General features: G+C 38.3%; 1 long non-coding RNA gene across 1 annotated transcript in view; it reads left to right on the top strand.

Annotated features, from left to right (window-relative positions):
- Positions 1–22,850, top strand: part of LOC123779319 (uncharacterized) — a 61,050-nt gene extending 38,200 nt beyond the window's left edge. Inside the window, exon 3 of the long non-coding RNA XR_006776167.2 lies at positions 22,747–22,850. This is a non-coding gene — a long non-coding RNA (uncharacterized LOC123779319). The remainder of the gene's footprint in view (positions 1–22,746) is intronic.
- The last annotated feature ends 488 nt before the right edge of the window (positions 22,851–23,338 follow it).

Consider the following 23,338-nt stretch of genomic DNA (forward strand, 5'->3'; position numbering starts at 1 on the left):
TACGTATGGTCCAAAGTCTGTAAATGATGGACTGAAATGTGAGCAATCTAAATATTTGAAGGATAGGTGTGGGAGGCCCCACAAAATAAGAACAAAGTGCCAAGAAACTACACTGATTTTTTGGAAAACAAGGGGTGACCATGCAGCCCAAGTCTGACAGTGAAATAAAGAAGTCAACACAATGGATCTAATGGCTGTGGGACCTACATGTATGTTCAACAGGACTGGGAGTCAGGAGGTGGGTCTGGCATCCAGTGTCACCATGATTGGGACGTAGCCATATCCCATGCTTAGCTAAGAAGGAATTCCAGGAAGTAAGCATGGAAACTACATCTCTCCTTTCCCGTCATGCTTCCCTGAAATCTGGGGGCAAGGCCATTTTGTTATTATTCTTTTTTTTTTTTTTAAATATTTTATTTATTTATGTGACAGAGAGACAGCCAGCGAGAGAGGGAACACAAGCAGGGGGAGTGGGAGAGGAAGAAGCAGGCTCCCAGCGGAGGAGCCTGATGTGGGACTCGATCCCAGAACACCGGGATCACGCCCTGAGCCGAAGGCAGACGCTTAACGACTGCGCTACCCAGGAGCCCCCATTTTGTTATTATTCTTGAAACTGGAATTTCTTCAGGGTTATATTTGTTAAGACTTGTCAATTTTTACCTGTAGTGAAAAATTGTTGGAAAGAAAAGTGTCATTTGCTTGTTTCAGGGAGAAACTGGGTGGGAGAGGGTGTGTATATATAACTCTAGGAAGAATCAGGGGACAGAAGCGTCTGTAGCAGTGTTTGTCAATGTGGGGTTGAGGTATTTTGCCATCAGAACACTTGACAGTATATAGAGACTTTTTTGATTGTTGGGACCGTAGGGGAGATGCTACTGACACCTAGTGGGGAGAGGCCAGGGATGTTACTAAACATGGTATAATGCACAGGAACCCCCCACCCCAACAAAAATTATTTGCTTCAATATGACAATAGTGCAGATGCTAGGAAACCCTGGAGGAAACGCAAGTAGATGGCTCAGCTGAAACAAGGGTGAGAGGTGGGTCTTACCACGAGGCCTGGCTCAGGAAAGGGTGGCCTGAGACCCTGTGGGTGGGAAACTGCTAGAAAGCATATGGTGTCCACAGGGCATGGGGTGGAATGGAGTGGGGAGTATTTGGAGAAACGTCTTTCATTCCTTAATAAATGTATCTGGAGGAGACACCAACATCTGTTACTTTAAAGGGAGAGTTAATTTTCTCCCAGTTCCTTGTCTAAAGGGATCTGGGGTCAAAACACATCTTGCCTACTTGGCACTTACTTCTTACCATTGAGCCAGAAGGAGGAAATCAGGTATACTTTCTCTTTTTTCATCTCCTCTACCATGAGAAAAAGCTTTGCTTGATGACATCGCTGCTTCCTTGAGCTATCGTCCAGTTTTCTGTTTCCTTTAATGCCCAGTGAGGGGCTTGTATTTTGTGCCTCCATCTTCTTCTCACGCAGCCTATCCTGCCTGTTATTCGATGGAGTCCACCCAGTGAAAGCCCATCCGTGCCCTCCATCTTGTTCTACCCAGAGTCTTTTAATAGTCCTTATTCTGAAACAAACAAGCAAACAAACAAATAGTCCTTATTCTGGGTGCACCTGAGATCAACTCTTGATCTCAGCTCAGGTCTTGATCTCAGGGTTGTCAGTTCAGTCTATGTCTATATAGTCCTTATCCTGTCTGCCCCTCTCTAGCTGTCAACGCCGTTGTCTGCACTTTTGTTGAAATTTTTTTTTTCTTCCTTTAGTTTTGTAGATCCTTCTGGCTCTCTTTTTCATCCCGAAATCTTTCTCTTGCCCCCTTTCTAGCTCACTGCCTTTGCCTGGTCTTCATAGCTATAGTCTCTGTCCTACTTTCTTTAATATATTTTGCTGGTGATGTCACCTCTTCACACTCCTCCATCAGCTCATTGTGGATCAGTTGTAATTTTTTTCTCTTAGGTCATCAGTCCTGTTTTCTCTTACAGACCCTTAGTGTCAACCTATTGGACAATTCACTTTACTTCCAATACTGTATTCTCAAATGTTTGAATACAAAGCTGATCATATTCTTTGTCATCAGTTAGGAGGTTGCATGATGCCTTTAAGATGTCCCCAGGGCAAAACTCCTCTGACCTATCCCTGATTCGCTTCAGTGCCTAGCTTTCCCTGTACCTCCTGAATTAACCTTGCTCAAGGCTTTGGATTTCTGCTCCCGGGAGAATCATTTTTCCCTGGTAAAGTGAGCATTCATTACTCACTGTGTTACTTATCCACCAAGATTCCAGTTTACTGACGCGATACCTGCCTCATTTCACCCATTCCAAGTATATTGTAGATGAAATTTCCACTTTAATTAGGTCGGATTTCAGAGTCTCCCACTAATGTGCCAAGCTCACAACTCTTATACATTCGTTCTTTTTTTAAAAGATTTTTTATTTATATTTTTGTCAGGGAGAGAGAGAGCAAGCCTGTGCACACACAAGCGGGGGGGGGGGGGGGGCGGGGGGCAGGCAGAGGGAGAAGCAGACTGCCCGCTGAGCAGGGAGCCTGATATAGGACTGGATCCCAGGACCCTGGGATCATGACCTGAGCCAAAGGCAGACTTTCAACCAACTGAGCCACCCAGGCATCCCTATACATTCATTCTTTATCCTTCCACTTAAACTTTGCTACACTCTCTCTCCTACATAATATTGGTATTTAGGCAAGAGTCTTTACTTCCTTGGGTCAATGAGTAGAAGCTGTGGAAATTTCTGGCTTAGAGGTTGAAGCCAGTGGGCAAAATTTGTGGGGGGCAAGGAGGCCTTTTGGAACTTCTAAAATCACAGGATGCTGGCAGCTGCCACAGCTAAGCTTGGCCTTGGCGTACTTAATGCCTCTTCTGCTTAAAGCTTCCTGCTTCATATGAAAATTACCCCTACAGAGCAGGAACAGTGGGGTCTTGAGAGCCCGGCACTAAGAGTGAAAGAAGACGGGATGGAGAGAAGTAGAAGGAAATTAAACTGACTTCCAGGGTTCCCTTGTTCTGGCTATCATGCAAATAATTTAATAAGCCTGCTGTGCTTTGCTTTAAATACAGTTTTGAAAATTTGCATGAAGTGAATTTTTGCAAATAAAGTGCTCTTTCAGACATACTATTTAAAATTCACTCTGATAAATTTCATTAGGTTGGAAAGACTGCTTAAAGAATAATCACACTTTTATTTCATAGAAGCTATGCCTTTTAATATCAGATTTTCTACATTTGATTTTGTAATCACATGTCCAGGGAAATAATTTCTTTTCTGCCACTGGTCAATAGCTATATTAAAGCTGCTTACCTGAGGCTGGCCCAAAGAGAATAAAAAAATCTGATCTTTCTTCAGCTTGCTTTTCTCTGTGTCGAAAGCCAGGATAAGCAAAGTAAGCTAAAATAGTACCTGTAGCCCAAATCAGGCACACTACACCAAATCCTTAGCAGATTTTCATTTCTCTTTGTGCTGTTATATTTCATTCTTTTGTCATCCAGACTTTATTCTACTCAGAGAAAATAAAATTATTGGAGGTTTTTCCTGTTTGTTTTTGTTTTACATTTCTAAAGGTGATTAAGGGAAATTATGCGGTATGTGGTATGGTATTTAGGTTACACTAGGTAGGCATTGTCCTTGGTGTTTGATTAAGGGGGATACGACCAAGGTCAGACATTCATATGATTTGGGAAGATGTATCATTTCTGTTTTCCTAATATTTTAGTTGTATTTCCTGAAACATTACCTTTGGGAGAAGAATCAAGCTAGGACTTACTAGTCGTTGACAGCACTGAGTATTCCCTAGAGTTGGTAGAAAAGCTCAGTAAAGATATCTAAAATACCCATAGTAATTCAGTTTAACTGAAATCTTCACTTTATAGAACTTCAGACTAGATCCTGTTGTTTCTGTAGGTTGATATTTGGCAGAAAAAAGCCCATCACATTTCATCCCACAATGCAAAAATTAGAGGCCTTTTTGTTTGATTTGTTTGTTTTCTATTTCTGTGGCACACCGCTGTTGGAAATAACATTTTATCCAACTTGAAAAGTGCTATTTATAAGGCAGGTGAAATTCTATTATTGCCAATTTATAGAAGCATGAATTTCATAATGGCAAAAGCAACGCTGACTGTAGCCAGCAGGTAGCCCTGTTTTCTGATTGTTTCATCTTGCAGAAAATGTCACCAAAAGTATAATATGCTATTTTGCTTAGAAATTATATGGCGTGCCTAGGTAAAGTCCACAGAGTACAACATTAGCGCTTTAAATAAATCTCCAGGGCCTGAGGAAAAAGTGAAAGGAAATTCCGTGTTGCATTCGAAATCATCAGGATTTGTTTATTCCTCTGTTTTTAAATTAATATGGTCCTAGCAGATCTTCAGTTACATAATAGAGATATCAGTTATTTTCACACAGGATTTTTTTTTTCTAATATAAAAAATCCAACCCCCAGTTTCAGGACTGTCCTCTTCAGGCCTACATGAACACATCTGTGGGTAATCATTTGCCCAGTACTGACAGATTTCCACATCTCCCTCTCGCATGGTCCATTCTTCTTATGGGACCCCAGGTAACCTCTAAGAGTTTAAATCAGGTCATAGCATCCTGCTTAAAAATCCTCCAATGGATTTTTGTCCCATTCAGCCTAGAGTAAGATCCATACTCCATACCATGAGCTTTAATAGTCTATACCAGCTGCCCTTACTCATTTTGGTCTCAGCACCTCTTTATACCCCTAAACATTGTTGAGGACCCTCAAAAGACTTTGTTTGTGTGAGGTATAGCTATTCATACTTATTATATTAGAAATTGAAACACAATTTAAAAAATATTTATCAATTCATTTAAAAGCAATAATACACAATGCACATTTTAATGAAAAATATATTTTTCAAAACAAAAATTATTGAAAAGAATGGCATTGCTTTATAGTTTTGCAAATTTCTTTAATATTTGGCTTAAAAGAAGGTAGCTGAGTTCTTGTATCTACCTTTTTATTTAATTTATTGCAATAGCACTTACACTTTGCCTTGAATGAAAAGGCCCACTTCACTCTGGTCTCCACAGAGTGGTCTTCCTTTTCCACTCACTTATGCAGTCATCCTGTGTCCCATTACTTTGTTTTACTTTTTCCATAGCATTTAAAATTATGCAAAATTATATTACCTGTGTCTGTGTTTATTATCAATCTCTACCCACTCAGTTATAAGCTGTACTTAGGTAAGGACCGTGTTTGTATTGTAAATCATTGTGTAATAGTTTTCAGTTGTTGCTTAACAAATTAACCCCATACATAGCAGCTTAAAACAGCATACATTTATTATCTTACAATTTCTGCGGGTCAGGAATCTCGGTGTGGCATAGCCGGGTGGCTCTGGCTCAGGCTATCTCCTGAGGCTGGGCTGAAGGAGCTCTCAAGCTCATTCCTATGGTGGTTGGCTTGCCTAGATGATCCACTTCCAACCTGATTCATATGGGCTAGGGCTGCCTCCCTACATGGCAGGCTTTCCCTAGGGTGACTGATCAGAGAGAGAGAGAGAGAGAATCCAAGACAGAAGCTGCACTATTTTCATAATCTAATGTTGGAAGTGACATCCAATCACTTTTGCCATTTCCATTCATTAGAAGGGAGTCACTAGGTCTAGCCCATACTCAAGGGGAGGGGATTACACAGGATGAATAAAAGGGCACAGGGGTCACCAGGGGCTGAGAGGTTTTTACTGTCAACTGCATCCTCAGGGTCTAGGCGTAATGTCCAGTATGGTACCCAGTAGGAACTCAGTAAATACTTGTTCAATCAGCATTGTGTCCACAAAGTATTCAGTATGATACTTGTTGCTAGAGGGGTTAGCTTTGTTTTCTGAGCAGAAGGGGAATTATTTACCTTATATAGCTTTTAAAAATCCATGCTATTATTCATGGCTCCTCTAGTGTATTGTATTATTTAGGTAGTTGGTATAAGCCTACATGGAAAGAAAACAATTTTGTCTATGGGATAAGAAGATTTGTTGATGGTACCTTCTGGGGCTTCAAGTGAGGAACTGGGTGACTACATTAATCTGGAACTGTTATGTGGTCTTGCCCATTAATACCCATTTTGCCCATTCTTTTTCTTATATAAATTTTTTATTATCTAGAGAGATTGTGCTCTTGTAGGGCCATTGGTCTCTGCTGGTATCTTTGTTTGGCTTCTCTAGGATAAGGAACACATTGAGTTGTCTAGTTGGCCATATTTGTTCTAAGATGCAGTAGTTCCAAATTCATTAACTTTACGCATGGACAGTTGTAATCATTTCGTAAATAGATGTACTAGGCTTAATTTATTTACCACGTAGAACTGCCTTAGAGTATCTTCATGTATCTCTATATTGTAGTACTATTTTAGGTCTTTGGAAGGACATTATAGCTAATCTTCACTTTGAGTCATGGTATAATAACATTGTTTTTAAACTTGTTTCCAGAGCTTTGTATATTGGTCACGTGTTAGATGAGTCAGCCTTTAAAATTGTTTTTATGACACTTAAGTGGGACAATGACAACAAGGTTATGGTAATTTCAACTAATGGAGAAAGATATACTTTTATAGAATTAGATAGGCCTTGGCAGGATGTCTGGTCAACGAAGCGGTGACCTAAGGTTAATGTGAACCTGAAAAAGGCGAGTTTTTAAATCAGTCAAGGAAAAAGAGGCTGGAGTATTCCAGAGACCAAATGCATTGATTTTACTGTTTTGCATAGGATTTTTCAAGTACAGATGACATCCCTGGTTGTCATGGATGGAGATTTTCTCCAGCCAGGTTCTCGTGAGGATGGGGCCACTCTCTCAAGATTCCTCTAAGTGCCCAGACTGAGTAGCAGTGATGTGGTTAAAGGACACAGATTCTGGTGTCACGCGGATCTGGGTTTAGATCTCTGCCCTATCATTCTCACCTGTAAGTGAAGGAATAATTCCTATACCTTAGGATTGTTGTAAAGATTTTGTGGGAAAGTACATGTAAAACAAATGTCTGACACATATACTCCGTGTTCAATATTTGTAGCTCTCTTTCCTCAGCTGAAATTTGGCAGAACACTAAATATGGGAACACTAAGCGGTGTCCCAGTGGTTTTGCTGGGTTTCAAACATATTTCTTTTGGCCCCCATGGTGGAGCAGCAGCCCTTGCTCCTCAGGTATAGAGGGTCAATGACCTCCACCAATATGGTGATTCCTTTCTCTGCCTGTTTTCACAAAGTTCCTACAGTAGTCAAAGCCTCAGGGTTAGGGTCCTTACCGCATCTCTGGAACCAAATATCCAGTAGGTAATAAGGTTGAGGGGACAGAAAGCACAAATTCTGCAAATAGGTCACAGGAATAATGGTGGGAGAGGCCAGTCCTACTTGCACCCTGTTTCCCTGAAGAGTATATTCCAGTTATGAGCAGCATACCCTTCTACAGTGATCAATGCTTGTAACTACATCTGGAAGGACAGTCCCCCGACCTCACACAGTGTCTTTCTGGAACTGGCACCTTTGCTGAGCCTTAATAAGCCATTCCATTGTTCTATTAGTCTGTGGTCATGTGCCCGCTCTTGTATCTCTTCCACGGTGAGATATTGCTTTGAATCCATTGGGAATTCTAGAAGCTCTCAGCTGGCTTGTTTTATCTTGGCCACGGCACCAGAACACCCCATGGTGAGATGAGGGACAGCCTGCACCTGTGTGCATTGCTTACCACAGCAGCGGCCGGAGTCAAAGGTGGGTCAAGGGAGTGTGAGGCAGGACATGGAAAGTGTAGAATATACAGTCTGTGCTGTTTTGGAACCTTCGTATTTCCTTGAATAAATCTGTTCGTGGGTTATTTTATTGTTTTTATTTGGTTAACCTGATTTTTATTTATCAATTCTACTCATTTTCCATTTATTTTTATTTTTATTTTTTTTTTAAAGAATATGACAGTTCTTATTTATTTATTTATTTATTTGACAGAGATAGAGACAGCCAGCGAGAGAGGGAACACAAGCAGGGGGAGTGGGAGAGGAAGAAGCAGGCTCATAGCGGAGGAGCCTGATGTGGGGCTCGATCCCATAACACCGGGATCACGCCCTGAGCCAAAGGCAGACGCTCAACCGCTATGCCACCCAGGCGCCCCTCCATTTATTTTTTAATTCATTAACCTCTAGTTTTATGTTTATTATTTGATCTCTTTTGCTTTTCATGGTTTATTTTGTTTTCTGATTTCCTGAGTGTAATGCTTAGATTCTTTTTAATTAGCAATATAAATATTTAAGGCCATAGGCTTTCTTCATTTGCTATAATATAGTGTTTTTATTATTATTTTCTACAAAAGATATTCTGTAATTTCGGTTTTCATTTCCTCTTTCACCCAAGAGTTGTTTAGCAGAGAGGTTTTTTCTTAACCTTTTATTTTGGAGTAGTATCTAGCCTTCAAAGAATTTACAAAAACAGTCAAAGAACCATCCTATATCTTTACCTGGTTTTACCAAATGTAAACATTTTATCACATTTGCTTTATCATTCTGTCTGTCTCTCTTCAAATGCGTGCACGCACAAGATACACATTATTCCCTTTTCTGAATCAACTAAAAGTGAGTTACAGGCAAGGTGTGCCATTTCCCCTATATAATTTAGTATGCAGCTTCTAAAAAAACCACAATACACCTAGGTAATCACTGTATAACCATCTAAATGAGAAGATTAACATTGATGCAATTTTATTATCTAATCCGGAGACCTTATTTAAATTTTGCTAATTGTCCAGTGGATGCCCTTTCTAACAAGTGGATTCAGGACCCAATCCAGGATCCTATGTGGCTTTTACTTGCTCTGTCTCTTTATTTAGTCTAGAGTAGTCTCTAAATATTTTCTTGTCTTTTATGACCTTGACATTTTAGGAGATACAGGCCAATTGTTGTGTTGTTGTTGTTTTCTTCATTGAATGTCCCTCAATTTAGGAGTCTGATGTTTCCTCATTATTAAATTCCGTTTATGCATTTTTGGCAGGAATGTTACACGTGCTTTGTTCTGCTCAGTGCATCACATCAGGAGACAACCAGAGTCAGTTTGTCCCATTGTTGGTGATGATAAATGGAATCATTTGGTTAAGTTTTCTTTATTGTAAAGGTTCAGTTTTCGTTATTGTGAGGTACTTATTTTTAACACCTTTGTAACTGGTAAGTATTTTGTGGGGGGAGACCTTGAGATTATGTAAATATCGTGTTTCTCAGCAAACTTTCTCCTATTAGTTTTAGCATCCACTGTTGATGTTTACGTGATTCAATTATTATTGCCATGGCTGCAGTTTTCAATCCCATCATTCTTTTCATATTTATTCTAAATATCTGTATTCTTATACATTGCTCTTCCTCCCTCCCTCCCTTCTTGCCTTATTCCCTTTCCTTCCTTCCTTTGTATCAGCATGACACGTGGATTGTTATCTTATTCAATGAACTAAAACCCATTACTATCATTATTTATTTTGATGCTCAAATTGATGCAGTTTGGCCAGTAAGAACTTTAAGATGTTCTTTGCCATTTTGACAAGAACTCAACATTTTTAAAAAATCAGTTTTATCTCCTGGCATAGTATTTGGGAGAAGGATCCAGAAGCCTGATCTGACTCTGGTTCAGTCCCTTTGGTAAGACTCTCGTTGGTGTTTGGAAAGACCATGGGGGTGGGAGGCACATTATGTCTAGTTGTCTCTATTTTGTGATGTGAGTACTCTGCATCCCTTAATTCACTGAGTTCACAAAATAATGGTATAGTGCATAATAAAAACGTAGGATATGAAATAATGAATTAGTTCTCTAATAATCTCTGAAGGTGACTAATGACTACTTTTTAGTACATTATGAATTTATGGATTTAAATATATTTGCAAGATTTCAGTCCATTGCTATTATTATCTTTATTGAACCTCAAATTGTCCATCTTTGGTAGATGGGGCCTCTCTAAGTTGATTCTTGAGTGCTTCTGACATAAGCCTAACAGTCGTTCATAGCTTCCTCCCCTCTGGCATGACAAAATATTCCAGATTTATTTTATGTATTTCCTCTCCAGTCCTGGAATCAGCCCTTTTTCTGAAATAGTGTCTTTCAACCTTTTAAAAAATTATCACCATTCCCCAAGAGAAAATGAAAATTAAATTAACATATCCTTAATTAAAGAAATCAAATATTAAGAGATAAGATTTTTTTTTTAAGGTAGAGTTGAGCTTTGGAAGACCATGAATCACTGTAATGTAAGATTTTTTTCATCCCCCCCAAACCAAATTTCTCTTCCTTGGTGGTGAGGGAGGTGTGATATCACCCTACTGAGGGCATGCTCTAAAAAGCTCTGGTTTATTTTAGTGGAAATGAAATTTCAAGACCCCAATCTGAGCACTACGTATTTGTCCGTACCATAGGATTTTTGCTTAGCTTCTTTTCTACTACACTTGCATCTCCTTTCTTCCACGTTGAGCATCCCATAATAACCCCCTTGCTTTATTCCACAATGTACCACAACAAACTCATAATAGCAATGCTGATGCTATTACCAACAATGACTACTCCAAACAGTTAAAAATTTGCTCTGCATATGCTCTTCTTACTCTCCTTTTAAAATAATTCTACTATCTATGTTGTCTGAGCTTACAGTCATCAAGTACTATACTCTCTCCTTTTAATCCTCATTGAGTTGTAGTTCTACATGAAACTTTTTTTTAATGATTTTATTTATTTATTATTTGAGAGAGAGAGAGAAAGCATGAGAGGGGGGAGGGTCAGAGGGAGAAGCAGACTCCCCACTTAGCAGGGAGCCTGATGTAGGACTTGATCCTGGGAATCCAGGATCATGACCTAAGCCAAAGGCAGTCGCTTAACCAACTGAGCCACCCAGGCACCCCTACATGAAACTATTTAATGCTTAAATAAAATGTATTTAATGTCTTACAGTAATCTCCCTCTGACTAGTCAGGTTGTCTGAAGCTTGTTCTCTAGTGGATTCCTCAGGAGGTCTCATAGGAACACTAGTCCCTAACTTTTTGCACATTAGTATCAATTGCTCTTTACATTTGAAAGTCAGTTTGGGCCAGGTGAAATCCGTGGCTTATTTTCTTTTTCAGAATGTCTTAACTGTGTATGTTAACTGCATTTTCTTGTGGCATAAAACAGTGCCAGAAGATGATAATGAATGTCTACTTTTTCTTTTTTCATTTTTTTAAGAAGATTTTATTTATTTATTTGACAGAGAGAGAATCAGCCAGTGAGAGAGGGAACACAAACAGGGGGAGTGGGAGAGGAAGAAAAAACCTCCCAGTGGAGCAGGGACCCCGATGTGGGTCTCAATCCCAGGACCCTGGGATCACACCCTGAGCCGAAGGCAGACGCTTAAAGACTGAGCCACCCAGGTGCCCCATACTTTTTCTAAGTCCTTTGCTCATTTTTTAAAAAAGGCCCAAAGACATTTCTCTTTTTCTTCAAAGTCCAATCATTTTACAGGCATATGTCTTAGTATTGATAATTGTGAATCTCAATATGTAGTTTCAGGGAAATTTTAAGGGAAGTTTTATTGACTTTACAATTTTTAGCAAATGTTCTCAAACCTTGCTTAGGTTTTCTTTTTTTCAGAGGCTCCTATTGTCAGTATTGAGTCGTCTTTGTTTATGTTCAGTATTTGTCACTGTCCCGTAAATCTTCTTTTAACTTTGTCTTTGTTCCTTTTTGATTTATGTCTTCATTCCTTTTTAATTTTTAGTATATTTCTTTTCCCCTTACAATTGTCTTCAGGTATTATGTATTATGTTTATTTGCTTTCTTTGCTGCTCCTATTTATTCCTCATTACTGAAATGGTTTTTGCTCCTTCTGTTTATTCTTCATTATGGAAATGGTTTTTAAAAAACTTATTTCTGATTCTTTTATGTGTACTATCACTACATTTTTGAGCTTCTTTTTTTCTGATTCTGATGTTGTTTTTTCATATCTTGTACCATGTCTTAATATCTTTTTGCTCATTTTGAAGTAGTTTTGGTCTGATACATGGACACATCTTTTAGCATGCTTTCATTATTGTTAGTGTTTTTCTGCTCCTTATTCTCTTTTTTTCTTATAATAAGTTATGATATTTGACCTCAGTCCTCGTCTTTCCAAATTTTATGAGAAGCTAGTTTTTCTCAACTTTTAGGAGGTATGGCTCAGGATAGTATTTCTAGCTTCACCTTGTTCCTACTTGGATTATTTTTAGGTAGCAGTAAGTAATATGGTGCTTGCTTTCTGAGATCTCCTGGCTTCTTCCCATAAGCCTGTTCTCTTCCTTTGTCTCAGTTGTCACTATCCTGCTCAATTTGATCTCCACCCCTCCTGGCCTCTGTCTTGGAGGTGAACTGATCACTTCTGAAAGTTCACAGACTGCTTTGATCTCTTTCAAGTTTACTGGATACTTCATTCTTTCGCCTGTTTTTAGATTAGAAACTGCCAGTTTTAGCTTCCATTCTCACGCCAGTCAGCAGTGCTTTCCAATGAATAGTTATTGGCTTTGGGGGGCTTCCCATCCTCAGGTTCCTCATCTACTCAGGACATTTTGCTTCTCACACAGTTGCTGATTAAAGAGGTTTTTTTTTTTTTTTTTACATTTTTAGGGTGAATTTTTTAAATTTATTTTTTATTTTATATTTTATTTTATTTTTATAATAATTTTTTATTATATTATGTTAGTCACCATACAGTACATCCCTGGTTTTTGATGTAAAGTTCCATGATTCATTACTTGCGTATAACACCCAGTGCACCATGCAATACGTGCCCTCCTTACCACCCATCACCAGCCTATCCCATTCCCCACCCCCCACCCCTCTGAAGCCCTCAGTTTGTTTCCCAGAGTCCATAGTCTCTCATGCTTCATTCCCCCTTCTGTTTACCCTGCCCCTTTCTTCTTCCCTTTCTTCTCTTACTGATCTTCCTACTTCTTATGTTCCATAAATGAGCGAAACCATATGATAAGAACTGATTAAAAAGCTTTAAAAGACAAAAGGAGACTTTTAAAAAGGGCAAAAATAAGTATAAAAGCCAGTTAATTCTTGTTTAGTGGGGTTCATTCTCTACCCAGAGAAGGTTAACACTTAACATTTTTCTTTTCTTTTTTTTTTTTTTAAAGATTTTGTTTATTTATTTGAGAGAGAGAGCATGAGCTGGAGGAGGGATGAAGGGAGAGGGAGAGGGACAAGCAGACTCCCTGCTGAACAGGGATACCTGCCCCCCCCCCCCATCACTAGGTCCATCCCAGGACCCTGAGATTGTGACCTGAGCCAAAGTCAGACACTTAACAACTAAGCCACCCAGGCGGCCCATCACTTAAAATTTTTCAAAGCATGGCCTAACTATATTTGTTTTAACAAAATAAGCTAGTCAAAAATGTGAGTAAGAGTGTTCCCTTATTTGGTTTTGAAAGAAAAATGTGTTTTTAAAATGTAAAGGCCAACTTGCTATCTTCTTTTCATTCTTTTTGGTGAAATATGTCCTATTAGCTGAATTTATAAAATTAATTAATTTTTCTTTATTTCAGCAATAGGTTATTTGAGCCAGGATTTTAAACGGGACATATAAATACTTTTCATGGTTTATTTGTCCTTCCGTTCTTTAATGATGCCTAATTTCCAGTTAGGTTATTCTCATATTCTATTGCCTCTCATATTATTAAGCCAAGAAAGTGTTTTTGTTATGAAGACATATTTATTAATTGGCACTGCAAGAATATATGTGCTCCAAGGATCAAAATTCCAAGGAGAATTATGAGAACTGTTGAATTACCCAAAGAGCATTCATAGATTTAGGAGAGAAGAAATACTAGAAAGGAGAATAGGATAGGAGATAAGAAGTAGGACAAAAGAAGGAAAAATATGGGAGGTGAAATTGTGGAGGTCATGTCAGAGTAGGTTATAACTGTTGTACAAAACTACAATGTCATTGTATACTTCCGTATTTCTCTTCCACAGTAAAACAACGCATACCCCCACCCCCAGAATGACCCTTCAGTTTCAAATCCATGTTTAAATATAGTTTGGTATGTATTTCTTTTTCTTTTTCTTTTTTTTAAGTAGGCTTCATGCTCAGTGTGGAACCCAATGTAGGGCTTGAACTTATGACCTCGAGATCAAGACCTGAGCTGAGATCAAGAATGGGACCCTTAACTGACTGAACCACCCAGGTGCCGCTGGCATGTATTTCTGTGGGAAAATTTTGAGTGGTAAAAAGGAGTGAAAGAAAACTTTTGGCTATACTGTAGACTGTCTACTGGGATTTAGGGACACTACTTAGAATCCTGTTTTTACACAATCACTGTTGCTGTTGTTAATCAGGTCTTCTCAACTCAGAGACTAATAGGGTTTTCAATATTTGCATTTTGTATATCCATTGACTTATAGCTATTTATTATATTCAAAATCATCTAACAAATAATGAGACTGAGACCCTGAAAAGTCTAATGTCTGTGTAGCAATAATGACTAGATCCTAGAGTGAGTCTTTTGAACAGTGTCATAGAAACCAAACTCGTAAAAAGGCAAGCTTAAACTTTGCGATCACAAGTCTGTATCAATAAGTATGCTTTGCTTGCAGGTAAGAAAACTGAGGGAAGAAATGCGGGAGATATAATGATTTATGAAACTGGAAGTCTTGAGTTAAGGTTGGTTTGATTCACCAACTCAGAAATGGCATCAAGGACCATTTCCCCACTGTTTTCCTATTCTGTCTTTGTGATTCATCATTTTTCTCTTTATCTTAATGTTGAGAACTGAAAAGGATGTTGAGACACTATAAAATGTTATATTATGACTGCCAACTACGCCCAGGATTACATGCTTCCTAATCCAAATCCAAGGAGAGTGGAAGAGAGCAGGCTTCTCATAACTCTCTCAGAAATACATCCATCAATTGTTACTATTATGTTTAAAAAATAGGGATTTTTCTTTTTTTTTCTTTTTTTTTTTTTATTTATTTATTCGACAGAGATAGAGACAGCCAGCGAGAGAGGGAACACAAGCAGGAGGAGTGGGAGAGGAAGAAGCAGGCTCATAGCGGAGGAGCCTGATGTGGGGCTCGATCCCATAACGCTGGGATCACGCCCTGAGCTGAAGGCAGACGCTTAACCGCTGTGCCACCCAGGCGCCCCCCAAAATAGGGATTTTTCTAAGTCCATTATCTTTTCTATTGTCATTTAGTTGGCATTCAAATGTCAAAAAGGTTTCTCTTTCCTCCGTTCCTCCCTTCCTCCCTCTCTTCCTTCTTTTATTTCCTTCTTTTAACATGGAATCATAGAGTCTTATTTCTTCTAATGGATTATAAACTGGTGATGATAGTATATATTTTAATGTTCACACTGTCCCAATTTTGATCGTGTTTTTACCACTTCTTACTTTCTGAAACAATAAGATGTTCTAAGTTCATCTTGAACTTTCCTTACTCTAGCCCTTGAATCAACTATTTATCCCAAGAGTCCTGCTCTCTTGCGTGGAGAATAGTATTTAGAAATCAAGATCTGGGTACCAGAAATGCTCATTGCTACTGGTGTGTCATTGAATCTAGGTCCTCCTAGAGGCTGAGCTAGGAAATACACACACACACACACACACACACACACACACACACACACACACACACAGACAGACACACACACAGCACTTCTTAAAAGATGAATGCATCCTAACTAAAGGTTATTTAATTGTAGTTGAAGATGAAAGGCAATTTGTTGATCTTATGATTCTGGTTTAGTTAAATGTATGTAAGGAGAGCCATTTAATACCTTTAAGCAAGGATAGGACTTGAATCCCTTGAATGATCTATATTTCAATAACTCAAGAAATAACCTGTTTGTAAGCTAAACAGATCACTAAATGGCTAAAGAGTGGACCTGAGCCTTCAGTGTTAATCAATAAGAACAAAGCCTTACGTATATCCATGTATCTATGTATCTATTGTAGTATGTGCTTGTGAAATAGGTAGCTTTGGAGTTATGCCCATTCTACAGATGGAAAATCAGAGAAGAGGGTCTTAGTTATGTTCTTACTAAGACATGCCTTTTGAGTACTAGTTCAGTTTGTGTTCCAGTCTCCACTGCTTTTTGTGCAATACAATTTCTAGGACAACCCTGCCATTTAAAGCTATGAATACTGTTTTTGCAATTTAAATTCAATCAATTGACATATAGTGTATTATTAGTTTCAGAGGTAGAATTCAGTGATTCATCAGTCTTATATAACACCCAGTGTTCATTATATCATGTGCCCTCCTTAATGTCCATCACCCAGTTACCCCACACCCCCATCTCCGTCCCCTCCAGCAACCCTCAGTTTGTTTCCTATGCTTAGGAGTCTCTTACAGTTTTTCTCCCTCTCTGATTTCATCTTGGTTTATTTTTCCCTCCCTTCCCCTATGATCCTTGGTTTTGTTTCTTAAATTCCACATATGAGTGAGATCATATGATAATTGTCTTTCTCTGATTAACTTATTTCATTTAACATAATACCCTCTAGTTCCATCCATGCTATTGCAAATGGCAAGATTTCATTTTTTTTTTTTTTGATGGCTGGATTGTATTCCATTGTGTGTGTGTGTGTATATATATATATATATATATATATATATATATATATATATATATACATACACATATATATACCACGTCTTCTTTTCCCATTCATCTCTAGATGGACATTTGGGCTCTATCCATAGTTTGGCTGTTGTGGACATTGCTGCTATAAATATTGGGGTGTGGGTGCCCCTTTGGATCACTACATTTGTATCTTTGGGGTAAATCCCTAGTAGTGCAATTGCTGGGTCATAGGGTAGCTCTATTTTCAACTTTTGGGGAAACCTCCACATTGTCTTCCAGCTTGCATTCCCACCAAGAGTGTAAGAGGGTTCCCCTTTTTTCTGCATCCTCGCCAACATCTGTCATTTCCTGACTTGTTAATTTTAGCCATTCTGACCGGTGTGAGGTGGTATTTCATTGTGGTTTTGATTTGTATTTACTTGGTGACAAAAACCATAAGATACCTAGGAATAAACCTGAGGCAAAAGAGCTGTACTCAGAAAACTTGGAAAGAAATTGAGGAAGAAACAAAGAAATGGAAAAACATTCCATGCTCATGGATTGGAAGGACAAATATTGTTAAAATGTCTATGCTATCTAGAGCAATCTATACATTCAATGCAATCTCTATCAAAATACCATCAACTTTTTTCACAGAGTTGAAACAAACAATCCTAAAATTTGTATGGAACCAGAAAAGACCCTGAATGGGCAAAGGAAGGTTAAAAAAGAAAATCAAAGCTGGTGGCATCACAAATCTTGACTTCAAGCTATATTATAAAGCTGTGATCATCAAGACAGTACGGTACTGGCATAAAAACAGACACATTGATCAATGGAACAGAATAGAGGACCCAGAAATGGACCCTCAGCTCTATGGTCAACTAACCTTTGACAAAGCAGGAAAGAATATCCAATGGAAAAAAGACAGTCTCTTCAACAAGTGGTGTTGGAAAAATTGGACACCCACATGCAGAAGAATGAAACTGGATAATTTCCTTACACCATACACACAAATAGACTCCAAATGGCTGAAAGACCTGTATGTGAGACAGGAATCCACCAAAATCCTAGAGGAGAACACAGGCAGCCACCTCTGTGACCTTGGCAATGAATACTTTTTACATTCTTTCTTTTGATGTCTGCAATTGTCCTGCCAAAGGAGTCTACCTCATTAGGCTTTCAGAGACTAATTAGTATCCAAAGATGTAAAAACAAATTCAATCCTGAGATTTAGGAAATTTTATGTCTTCCTAATATGTAACTTGACAGTTCCTGTGAAGCCTAGGGTCTTCTGCATGGAGTTTGGAATGCTCCTTTGTTTTCTTTCCAGGGACAGTCCATGATTACTTATTAGTCTAATTCATAAAAGTGTGCTGCAATTTTACCTATATATGGTGCTTGCTATCAAGTCATGAGAAAGGCTCTGTGACGTTGGACTTTGTGACGAGGCCAGGCACGTGTTTCTGTGGAAGTCAGAGAGGTTCTATGTGAGTAGTAATTCATCACAGACACATAGGCTTCCTTTTGTGGGAACTTCAAATATTTTAAATCCACATGTACTCTTCTTTCAGTGAAGGAGCAATTCGGGGTAAAATCGTGGGAGAATTTCTTCACTCCCTGTGGGGTGGGTTTGGACAGCCCACCTGGGGTGAAGATGGCTTCCTGTATAAAAGGGAAAATATTTTCAAAGCTTTGTATTTAGATTTTTAAGGCTTACTCAACTGAAAAATTTTAAGTAAAAACAGGAAGTGAATAAGATGCAAAAGAATGAGAGAAAGAGCTTTCTTTTTAAGGGCACCTGGGTGGCTTAGTCAGTTAAGCTTCCTACTCTTGATTTTGGCTCAGGTCATGATCTCAGGGTTGTGAGATCAAACTCCAGGTTGGGTTCCACACTCAGCAGGGAGTCTGCTTGAGATTCTCTCTCTCCCTCTGCCTCTCCCCCTGCTCTCTCTCTCTCTCAAATAAACAAATAAATCTTTAAAAACAAGTACATAAAAGTAAATCTGTGAAACACTTGAACACTCTTAAAACACTTTAACCTACTTTACTCCCAACACTATATTTCAGTGAGATTATCCCAGGAGTCTTCTTAAGTTCTGTATTCAAAAGGAGGAGGAAAAAATACTGGAATTATAGTTGCATTGTGGGTTAACTAAATTCATTTAGGGTGACTCTTTTCTTTGTTTAGTAAGTGTACGTTTTCTCTTTATTTGGTACTATTCACCAGATGCTTTCAGAAGTGGAGGTCTGACATCTTTATATTTTACTCCTTTTTGGTTTTGTTCCACTATAAGTGAGAAGAAGTGATTGGGTTTTATGTGTCAACTAGAGCAATTTGTTATACTTCATTCTCTTCATTGTATACGCAAGGCATCTTCTGCTGTGGCCACTGTGTCAAATATCTTGATGGTTCTATATATGACCTTTCTTAAGTTGAAACCATGGGTAAGTGGTTATCTGAGAGAGTTCTTTCTGATCATCTAAACTTGGGCTGAAAAAGTAAGGTGTACATATAGGGAATTTTTCTACCAAATATTGTTATTGTAAAAAATTTAGTATTCTGTAACAAGGGGCAATAAGAAATTGTTGTGTCTTCTTTATTTTTCCAGGCCAGATTTTCTCCAAGCTCTTATCCTGGTGGACTGCCAAGAAATTCAGTCTCAGTCATCACTCTTTCCCTGCCATCCTGATCGCCCAAAAGTTTTAAGGGTCCTCCACAGACCAAAACATTCTCTTCCTCAGTCTTTAGTCCTGAACGCTCATTTCCTAAGCCACATAGCATCATTGTCACATCTCTGCCAAGATTGGGCCTAAGATTTTTCCCCAAGGTGCCCATAAACATGATTCTTATTATTCTATCTCCATCACTCTTCCATAGGTTATCTTTAAGACTCATCAAAGGGCTAGTCACTTTTTGGGGAGATGGTGTATGGGTACTATGTGGAGTTGAGCTGTTCCCTCAACTCTACAGGAGAAGCTCTCTACCTCCTCCTTCCCCTACCTTAAAGCCCTCACCTCCCTCTTCTCTTTTTCTGGAATAACACATTAATTTCTGCCACGAGTTTAAGTTTTTGAATATAAAACTCAGGAGTGGGGATTATCTTCGGCTGACGATTAGCTTCTGTTTTATATGTGGACACAAAACAGTTTGAGTAAGGCAAGGGAACACATAAGCTTAGAGATATCCTTGGGAGAGAGAGGGGAAAATACCTATGGATAGGAGAATAAAAGCACATATTGATATTCTGATAAATTATTCAGCCTCTTACTATTATTATTATTATTCGTTTTTATTAAAGACTTAATATATTAGAGCAGTTTTAGGCTTACAGTAAAATTGAGAGATTTCCCATATATTCCCTGCTCCCATACATGAAAAGCCTCCCCCTTTATCAACATCACTCACCAGAGTGGTCCGTTTATTTATTTATTTATTTATTTATTTATTTATTTATCATAGTATGAACCTACATTCACACATCATAATCACCCCGAGTCTACAGTTTACCTTAGGGTTCACTCTTCATGTTGTACATTCTATGGATTTCGGTAAATGTATTATGACATATATCCATCATTATAATATCATACAGAATATTTTCCCTGCTATAGAAAATCTTCTGTGCTGTGCCTATTCAGTCCCCCAACCCCCGATAACCACTGATCTTTTTACTGTCTCCATAGTTTTGCCTTTTCTACAATGTCATGTAATTGGAATCATACCATATGTAGCATTCTCAGATTGGCTTCTTTCACTTAGCAATATGCATTTAAGATTCCTCCATGTCTTTTTGTGGTTGGATAGCTCTTTTCTTTTTAGTACTGAATAATATTCCACTGTGAATGTACCACAGTTTCCATTTATCTACTGAAAAACATTTTGGTTGCTTCCAACTTTTGGTAATTATGAATAAGAGTGCAATAAATATCCAGGTGTAGGTTTTTGTATGGGCGTAAGTTTTCAGCTCCTTTGAATAAATACCAAGGAGCACAATTGCTAGATCTTATGGTAAGAGCATATTTAGTTTTTTTTTTTTTTTTTTTTTTTTTTTTTTTTTAATTAATAATGATTTTTTATTATATTATGTTAGTCACCATACAGTACATCCCCGGTTTTCGATGTAAGAAGAGCATATTTAGTTTTGTAAGAAACTGCCAAACTGTCTTCCAAAGTGGTCTTCTACCATTTTGCTTTCCCACTAGCAATGAATGCAAGTTCCTGTTGCTCTGCATCCTTGCCAGCATGTGGTGTTGTCAGTGTTCCAGATTTTGGCCATTCTAATGGTGTGTAGTAGTATCTCATTGTTTTAATTTGTATTTTCCTGATGACATATAATGTGGAGCATCTCTTTGTATGCTTATTTGCCAATTTTATATCTTCTTTGGTGAGGTATCTGTTAAGGTCTTTGGCCGTTTTTTAAAATATTTATTTATTTATTTGAGAGAGAATGAGAGAGAATGGTGGCAGGGGCACAGGGAGCGAGAGAATTTCAAGCGGACTCCGTACTGAGCACAGGACTTGATCTCATGACCCCGAGATCACAACCTGAGCTGAAACCAAGTGTTGGACACTTAACCGACTGAACCACCTGGGAACCCCTCTTTGGCCATTTTTTAATCAAGTTGTTTTCTTATTCTCATATTATTTTTCTTCTTCTTAAAAGAATAAAAAACAAAAAGCATATTGATGGTTAGTGTCTAATTGTTAGCATTTGTTTTCTCAAAATATATTTGGAATCAAAAATAACTTTGTTTTAGTCAACATCTCCTAACCAGAAGAAAGTTCTTATTTATGTAACTTCTTTTCCAAAGAAGGTTAGAGAAGTTAAAACAATGAATCAGGGGCACTTGGGTAGTGCAGTCGTTAAGCGTCTGCCTTCAGCTCAGGGCGTGATCCCAGAGTCCTGGATCGAGCCCCACATCAGGCTCCTCCGCTGGGAGCCTGCTTCTTCCTCTCCCACTCCCCCTGCTTGTGTTCCCTCTCTCGCTGGCTCTCTCTCTGTCTGTCAAATAAATAAATAAAATCTTTAAAAAAAAAAACACGAAACAATGAATCAGTCCAAGGAAGAAATAAGGGGATGAGAGAAAACCTCCTTTTTGTGATGTGTAGCGTAGTGGAAGCAGGACTAGACCAGTAGGCCTGCCATGCTTGAGAGGGGCCTGGTGGTACTGGGGATGGGAACTTGTTCACACCAAAAAAAGTTCAGCTCTGTCACAGGCCTGGACTACTATGGTTGGCCCTCTTTCCATACTATTTGGATAATTCCTCTGGCTTTCCATCAATATATGTCTGCATATATTGTGTCATCCATAGAAATGTTATCCACGGAAAGTATCCATAGAAAACCCAAGAAAATCCACCCTTGAAAGGAATTTGAGGACCTTATGAGACAAGCATTTAAAAAAAATCAGGTTACTTCTAAAATTTCTGTGAAGTCTGTAGGAGATGACTCTTATCTAAATAACCACAGATGGATAAGGTACGCGAGTTAAATCTGTGCTTTGGTTCTAGCTGTTTTTTACATACCCTGCTACTACTTCACTGCCAAGTTAGAGAAATCGCCAAATCTGGATCTTAATAATTTTCTCTTGATTCCTAGTGTCCATTTTTGTAAAAAGGCATGAAAATCTTTGGGTAAAACCTGAGACCCAATCACAACATCGAGATTATTTAAACAGATCTAAAAGATAAATATTACCACATACCTAGAGAGTGAGAACTCCTTATCATGTAATTTCTCATTTTCCCAGGGAATAAGTACCTTGAAGAATGTACATTACTTAAAGAATGCATTCTGGTTACTGATTTTGTGTTCAACACCTGTTGGGCCTTCCTAGTGGGATGTGGTTTCAGGTTTTCTTACTAGGTAAAACAGCTGTTCTCCTTATCTTCGAGCAGACTGTGTTTATATTCCAAGATCAGTGATTTGATGACTTGACCCGCCCAGTACCATTCTGAAGTTGCTAACTAACTGGTTGCTTTACACGGTTATCATATTTTATAGTGTAAAACTAGCACTGAGACTTGAAATCTCTAATTCAGTGGTTTCCTTAGAATGACCTGTGATGCCTTTCAAAATCTTCAGATGTTTAAAACTCATTGAATCAGAATCTCCTGTTAGTAGAACCCAGAAACCCACTGACCTTGTCCCTCACTTCTCTTTCAGAAATGATACCACCCAAATCACCTTGTAAAAGCCACATAGAAAATTGGTAAGTGCAGGAGTACTGTAGTTTTATTTCTCCTTTAATCAGACTGTAAATATATGAGTAGAGAATTGTGAAAAGAGAAATGGCCTCAAAAGAAAGGCAATTTACTTTTAAAGGTTTTTGATTTCATAACCTGTTTCTACTTGAAACAGAAGATCTTGAAGTTTATGAGACTCTATGAAGTCTTTCATAGAATAGAAGCTCTTGTCCTCAGTTGTTCTCTTTTAACCTGCCATCACTCACAGTGGGATAGAATATGGATGGACCCTTTTGTTTGGGATGTTTAGTGGATGTTTTCATAATGTTTAGTATTTATTCATCACCTGCGTTGACATTTCTGGTGTTAAGAGATTTTTTTTTTCTCAACTTTCGTTGAATAAGAATATTTGATAAAATAAAGTACAGAATGAAGTTAAGATGTTGATAGTGTTTATTTTTAGAGAGGAAGCCTTTTTGCACAGGAAAATGATCTTTAACTTTAAAAATTTAAAGTTTTTATAATATGGACAAATTGTCATTGATTTTTTTCCCTTTAAGTGAATAATCAAG

The sequence above is a fragment of the Ursus americanus genome, chromosome 5 (genome assembly GCF_024610735.1).
Source record: "Ursus americanus isolate L20-20 chromosome 5, mUrsAme1.1.p, whole genome shotgun sequence".
NCBI lineage: Eukaryota > Metazoa > Chordata > Mammalia > Carnivora > Ursidae > Ursus > Ursus americanus.